The sequence below is a fragment of the Triticum aestivum genome, chromosome 2D, assembly GCF_018294505.1.
Source record: "Triticum aestivum cultivar Chinese Spring chromosome 2D, IWGSC CS RefSeq v2.1, whole genome shotgun sequence".
In the NCBI taxonomy this organism is placed as follows: domain Eukaryota; kingdom Viridiplantae; phylum Streptophyta; class Magnoliopsida; order Poales; family Poaceae; genus Triticum; species Triticum aestivum.
In genome coordinates, this window is record NC_057799.1 from 424,819,089 (window position 1) to 424,826,960 (window position 7,872).

The window sequence follows — 7,872 nt, forward strand, 5'->3', positions numbered from 1 at the left end:
GAGTCGTCATCGGATCTTTTTCAGACGTGTATGTATGTTGGCAGCCCGATCCACCATCACCTTCTTCTTCGGTTCCAAACCTTCCAATTCGGCAATACCCCTACCGACCTTTGCGTGCCCATGCTGGTTGTTGCTGGTTCCGGGGACACCTGTGATCGCAGAGAAAGAGCCTTCCATGGAGAGAACGTGACCCATGGATACCTTTTTCACTTGTAGAGGAAGGGATATCCAAGATCTCACCGGCCGGCCGGCACACCTCAGTTCCACCGGCCAGCACCAATTCCAGGTCACCCTAGACTTTGTGGTACGGTTCGTCTCCTTGAAAAAAATGAAAATCGGAGGGTGGAATGCTTCCAGACAGCGATGATTTCTTTATCTAGTGGCTAGTGCGCAGTCTTTTGTCTTTCGGATAGGAAAGAAACTGCTATCGATGTCTTTCAGAAAGTCAAACAAAAAAACTCTTATATTATGGGACGGAGGGAGTAGCAATTTAGCATTATTAACTTGGGAAATGCCCATTGGCTTGAGTGTCCGTAACCAGTTCTAGAAGATGCCAGTATAACTTTTAGAACTCCTTTGGGAGAGGGAAGGTATAATATGAGATCTGCAGGTGCAACTAACCCTTGTCATTCTTTCTTTCTTTTCACCCTTTTTTGAACCAAAGATATACTACTATAGAAAAGAGACACGCATGATCAGCAGCATTGTAAGCAATACTGTTAGTCACACCGAACCTTCTTTAGGTACAAGAAAAGAAAAGCTTACATGAAGGATCTCACAGCATTAGAATATTGGCAACGCCCACCCAAATGTCAGACACAAAAGTATTATCAACTCCGATTGAGCAATAGGAGCCAAGAGATCCTGGATGTTGAAATGTGAGGCCATTGTGCTGGCCTTTTCATGTTTAATTGTTTTTTAACACCAAGAAAAGTCCACCCTTCCCTTGGAAAAGGGACAAGAGATGGAGATCGTTCATCACACCCGGTCGCACCCTGCCATGTGAAGTGAACCGTTTGAGCCTTTGAGGTTTGACCAACAACTAGCCTAGCACAAGCTGAAGCCAAAGGCCAGATAAACAAACAAGGGACGCAAAAGAATCATCCATCCATGTGCCCCTGGGCCTGGTTTTGTGGTCTGCTCTGCTCCAAAGTCCCCATAGCGTGTGCATGTCAAAGGGAGGGGAGGGAGGCAGCCCAATCATTCGACTGTCCGATACTGTGTGAGTGAGAATTCTTCTTCTCCAGGGAAAGATCTCACACACACTGACAACGTTGTTTGTTTAAGAAAAGAAGGTCTCCTGCTTCTTCGAGTGGCTGGGCTGGGCTGGCCTGGCCGGGGAGAGATGTGTGTCACGTGAGGTGGCACGCCTTGCCTTGGATCCCCTTGCCTGTTTGTTTTCAAGAGAGAAGAAGAAGCGCGGGCAGTGTAACGTGGGAGGTCACAGGTCACATGAGATGCTGTGCTGCTCAAGTTACGTCCGTGTGTAGCAACCCCCGTGTTGTGTGCGTCCGTGCCGGTGCCGGTCGCCCCCTGTTTCTGCTTCGTGCTCTGCACCTGCATCTGCTCTGCTGCGTGGTGACCAACTCCCCGAAAGGAGGAGGAATGTGTGCTTGGTCTGGCCAACCTACGGATGGGATGGGATGGGATCATGTTTGGTTGTAGTCCAGTTTTGAAGGAAGTGCGTCTGCATGCATCAGAGAAGGCCGGCACCGACTGCAGACACATGTACGTACGTAGACCGGTACACGTTGTTTGATGTGCCGGCCGTTTGGAACCGTACGTACGTAGCGAGTGGTCCGATCCGAGCAACATGTGATGTACACCATGTTGAGATGGAGGCGTGCAGGTGCAGCAGCCATGCCCGTGCATCGCATGTGGCGCCATAAAGCCGCTCTGCTCTGCTCCGGTGCGTTGCCCCCGCCGTCATTAATTGGAATCGGAAGCAGCAACCAATAACTGCCAGTTCTCCCAAGAGGAAGAGGAAGAGGAAGAGGAAGAGGAAGAGGGGGCCCGCCGAGACCGGTTCAGTGAAAGGAAGATACGGCCGGGCCGGCTGCGCCTAAGAAGGAAGGATCTCCGGACACGAACACGAAACGCAGTCGCAGTGGAGTGTCCCATCCCATCCCATGCCATGTTCCCCGGTCACGGCATGGACGGACACTTTGGAGGACATCGGGACATGTCTGTGCCTCCACCTGGGCTTTTCTCTTGGTTCTTGTGGAGGGCCAATTCTATGTGCCGCCCGCAAGGCGTCACATAGTTGGCGCGACGCCTGCGGGCGCCCACTCCTGGGCCGCGGCCCAAGTTTGCTTCCCCACCGGTTCCATTTTCACCTTTTGTCCGGTTTGCAGTGGTTTTGTTCTGTTTTTTTTCTCTGTTTTGGTTCCTTTTCCTTTTGATTTTTTTGTTTTTCCTTTTTTTCTTCTATCTCTTGTGTGCTATACAAAAAAATGTTCGTCGTATTTATGAAAATGTCAACGTACATTAAAAAATGTTTAATGTATATTTAAAAATATTTGAAATGAAAACCGAGCGAAAAACATGTCCGCTACAGTGAACCGGATGATACAGTGCAGGTCGTTGCAGAGAGGCCCGCTGCAGCGAACCGGGTGATATTGTGCTAATCTCTCTGTTCGAAAATAAGTGTCATGGTTTCCTCAAATTTGGAACAAAACCAAGACACTTACTTTGGAACACAGTGAGTATATTGCTACGGTGCCTTCCCCGATGCTACAGTGCCGTTTCTCTTCATGGCGCCAAAAATGGGCCGGCCCAGTTGGTTCCCCTCGATACGCAGGCGCCTCAAGTTGACGCCTGCAAGGATTCCGAGAGCTCCTCTACAACGTGAGAACTATATCTCCCTTATAGCGAAATGAACGGAACTCTCGTTCGCATGCATTCTCGCCCGCTCGATCTCTACCGTTCGTTTATTTAGCCCAAGTTTTTTTTTTTGCTTTTTTCTTCTTCTTTTTTTCGTTTTCTTTTGTCTCTCTTAGTTTCTTCACGGTATTCTTCGGTTTTTTCGTTTCCTATACACCGGTTTTGTTCGTTTCTTTCACGGTTTTACTAGTTTTCTCCCTTTTTTCTCTTCCTCATTGTTCTTCTTTCTTTCTCGGTTTTCGCTGCTTTTTTGCTTTTCTTTTATTTCTTTGTTCTATCGATGTTTTTTAGAAACGTCAATTAATATGGATCAGAGGGAGTTTTAGTTCAAAATAAGTGTTACTCCCTCCTTTCCTAAATAAGTGTTGTGGTTTTAGTTCAAAATCTGAACACAACCACTAAACTTATTTGGAATGGAGGGAGTACACCGCTAAAGTACCTTCTCAGTTGCTACAATGCCGTTTCTCTTCGTGGCATCCAAAATGGGCCGGCCCGGTTGGTTTGCCTCTGTGTGAAGGCGCCTCAATTTGACGCCTTCAGGCTTTCTAAGAGCTCCTCTATGACACAAGAACTATATCTCGCTTAGCGAGATGGACATATATCTCATGTCGAGTGTTTTACCCCCCCCCCCCCCCCCCCCCAAATCCTTTTTCTAGGCCAGCCCAATTCAATGCTTTTTCTGACCGTTCGTAGGCAATCTCGTTTGCAAGATCTCTACGGTTTGCTCGTTTAGTCTGAGTTTTCACTTTTTTCCTTTTGTTTGTTTTTCTTTCTGTTTCTTTGTTTCTTCATTGTTTTCTTTGGATTTTTAGTTTTCCTTTTTTTCACTAGTTTTCTTCGGTCTTTCACGGTTTTACAGCATTTTCTTTTTCTTTATTCCTCTTCTTCATTTTTCTTGATTCTTTCTGGGTTATCACTGTTTCTTTTCTTTTTTTTATTTTCTTTCTTTGTTTCTTTATTCGTTTTCACTGTTTCCTTCTTCGGTTCACCATTTTTGTTTTTTGCATTGGTTTTCTGCTGTTTTCATTTTTTTGTATTTTTGTTAGTCTTTTTGGGTTTTTATTTTTTCTTTGTTTCATTGTCGATTTTGAATCGGTCACTTCTTTTGTTCAAAACATGCCTACTTATTTTCAGTACATAACATCCAATTTTAGTGTACACGTGAAAGATTTTTAGTGTATATACCGAACGTTTTTTAAATACATTATGTACATTTTTTATACATGTTTTGAACGCTTTTTTGAATAAATTGTCACCTTTCTCCAAATACACGACGTACATTTTATGGTAATATTTAAAAAAAACTGCACAAACATTTTTTAAATGCATGATTAGCTTCTTTTCTTTTAACAGATGTTTTTGTCTACTTTTATCATACACACTTGTACACTTTTTGTATACATCACAAACATTTTCTTATACACGTTTAACCTTTTACAAATCCATTACTAACTTTTAAAAACATCTAATCTTTTATGTCTAATTTGTTCACAAACGTTGTACTTTTTTAATACACCAGGAACATTTCTTATACACAATTACTTTTTTTCAAATATATGATTATCATTTTTGGAACTTATATTTTTTGATGCCTACTTTTTCATACACATTGTACATTTTTTGACATCAGCAATAATATGTATATACAAGTTTACCATTTATCAAGTACATGATCCACATATTTTGATATATACGTTTTGATGCCTATTTTTGCACGTACATTTGCACACTTTTTGTAAACATCAGAAAAAAAAATTATACGTACTTAACATTTTTTTAGTACATGATTAACATTTTTCAATTTTTTATGTAATGTTATTTTTATAATAGATATATTTAGTACATTCTGAAATATAAGCAAAAGTAAAATAATGTGAAAAAAGGAAGAAAAATAAGCTCTAAAGGCCTATGGTCCATGCTGTGCCGGCCCATTATGGGTGGGTGCACTTTATGGTCTCGCTTAAAACAAGACATAGTTAGACGCCCGTCGGCTGCAAACCGGGGGAGCCTTCACAAAAGGCCGAGAAAATGGGCCAGGCCACTCCGCTCGTGACCGCTTTTCTATGATTAATTTCTTCGGTTTTTAGTCTATTTTTCATCAAAAAAAAAGGTTGTTGTTTTTAGGAGCTAGATATTTTAAAAACCTATTAAAAAGTAGGAAAATACATTTTTGAAAAATTGATCAGTGTGGGTTATATATATAAAAGTTCAGTGCATATACTAAAGTTCAATTATATTATGAAATGTTCGTTTATATTATAAAGAAATTGTTGTATGATTCAAAATAAATCATCGTATTTGAAAAACTTAAAAGCATATAAAAATGTTCATCTTATATTACAAAAACGTTCACCGTACATTGGCAAAAAATTCATGGTACATTGTGAAAAGTGTAAAACTAATAAAACGTAAAAAAAAAAGTAGAAAACCATAATCTGAAAAAATAAAAATAAAAGTTAAAAAGAAAAAGACGGAAAGGGAAATAGAAACCAAAAAATGCACACAGAAAAGAAAACAAAAGTAAAAAAACGTGCACACATTAAAGTTACTAGCGAATGGCCAAGAAACGGTTATTGCGCAGCCCACCAGACCAAGCATGTGATACGTTTCTTTATCGGCCCAATATTCCTGGTTTTTGGAACATCTAGAAGGTTCTTCCAAAAAAACTCAAAGGTTCCAGTCCATGAACCAGTAGAAAATGTGCCCGTGCGTTGTAATGGAAGGAAAAAAGAGCCCATGCATTTCAATGGAGCACATATAATATAGTTTTTATGGATACAACACCTGCGTTGACACTGCATGTCTAATGCAGGAGGTTGCCACGGCGCTGCAAAGCAAGGGGTGTTTGCCCGACGTGTTTCTTCTCCTCATTCACGCGTGGTTGGAGCACGTGTAGGGAGAACATGAGTGAGAACGAACAGTTAAGTGTGAGCAATCGAACGACTCTGAGGGCGACCTGTCAGTGTCCTCTATCAACTGAACCACCTTCATCCTTTAGACTCATAAAATCTCACAAAATAGATGGAGGGACGAACGAATAAATGTAGAAAGATAGACAGTGATAAAGAGGATTTTCTTCATATTAAATCCTATGAATGAAACAATCAATATCAAAAAAATGTGGAATCCTAATCCTCCAAGATTCATATAAAAATTGTTCGTAAACATGATAATATTTAAAATCATGTCATTCTAAAATCCGAGGCATCCAGTAACATGGTAGGTACCTAAAAGATTGAACCATTTGAAGTCACGTGATTAGATTATGTGCCCCTCTTGTCCCTTTATTTTTCATATTATTTATTTTCTAGCAACCGGGCAGGCAAAACAGGTTCGCCATCTGCATGATGCACCTTGCGGACAAACTGAATCTCCATCACCCCTTATTATATATGTAACCAACCCAACATTAACACAAGCATCCGCTTCGTTGGTACAGTCATATAGGTTCAAATCGGGAGCTCCTAGTCGACGCTCGGGGCCTCAAATTGAGGAGCTTTTGCTGAAGGCAGGTGTGAAATGGGCCAGCCCATTCTTCCGGCGAGTTGCTTTTTTTTGGTCGGTTTTATTCCCATTTTTTAAATATGATTATTTTTAAAATCATGAAAAATATTTGAAAGTGAATAAATTTCGAAGATGTGAAAATTTTGTTTTCGAAAATGTGAACATCTTTTCCGAATTGTGAACAAATTTCATAATATAACAATTTTTCGAATTGTGATTTTTTAGAATAACTTTAATAATTTTTGAAAAGCATGAACATTATTTTTTCAAAGTGTTTGATTTTCAAATTGCTTTTTTATATGTGAATATTTCCTGAAAGTATGAACACTATTTTTTTAAAAACTAATATTTTAGAAACTATAAATATTTTTTGAATTATGAAAAAAAAATCTTTTTTTAAAACAAAACGTGAATAGTTTTTAACACATGAAACAACCTAAAAAAGTGATCATTTTTCTGTAACACGGACATTATTGGAAATTGTAAACAAATTTTAAAGTGAGATTATTTTTGGAAATTCCAAGCAATATTTGTTAGAACAATTTTGGAAACATAAAATGTAGAAAAAAGAAACAAAAAAAAGCAAAAAGCAAAGGAAAAACGACAGGAAAAAAGGAAAAAACTGAAGCACCTCATTAAGTGCGCCAGCCCAAGCGGGCAAGGCGCATAGCATGACCGAGGCTCAGGAAAAACAAAAGGTATTTTCGCACTCATAGAAGTATTGCAGGTTGATTACACAAAATGTCTGTTGGTTTTCTGCAAAACAGCATAGCGGTTGGCAATAATGCTCCATACTTTGTTAGGTGGAGGGGCGTGGGGAACAGCCCCTCCAAACCCTAGGGCGCAGCCAAGGGGGGAGGAGGTGGAATCCTAGTCCTCCTGCTTCCCTTCCATACAAAAGTGGACTTTCCACCTTTCCCAACTGCATGGGCCTTTGAGGGACTTGTGTGCGCCTGGCCCAATAAGGCCAGGGCGCCTCCCCTCAGCTGATGCTGACCCTTGGGACGTGGTGGAACCCTTGGTGGACTCCCGGACTCCTCTGGAAGTTTCTGGAACCTTCTAGAAGCTTCCCGGTACAATATCGAAAAAACTGAAACTTTTTTCGGAACCCTGAAAACCACTTTCCATATGTAAATCTTTACCTACCATTCCGAGACTCCGAGACTCTGAACAACATTCGGTTACCAATCATCAAATATCTCAATACTACTCTATCGTCAACGAACGTTAAGCGTGCGACCCTGCGGGTTCGGGAATCATGTAGTCATGACCGAGACACCTCTCCGGCCAATAACCAATAGCGGGACCTGGATACCCATATTGGTTCCTACATATTCCACGAAGATCTTTTATCGGTTGAACCATGATGTCAAGGATTCGGTTAATCCTGTATGCAGTTCCCTTTGTCCGTCGATATGTTACTTGCCCAAGAATCAATCGTGGGTATCTCATACCTAGTTCAATCTCGTTACCGGCAAGTCTCTT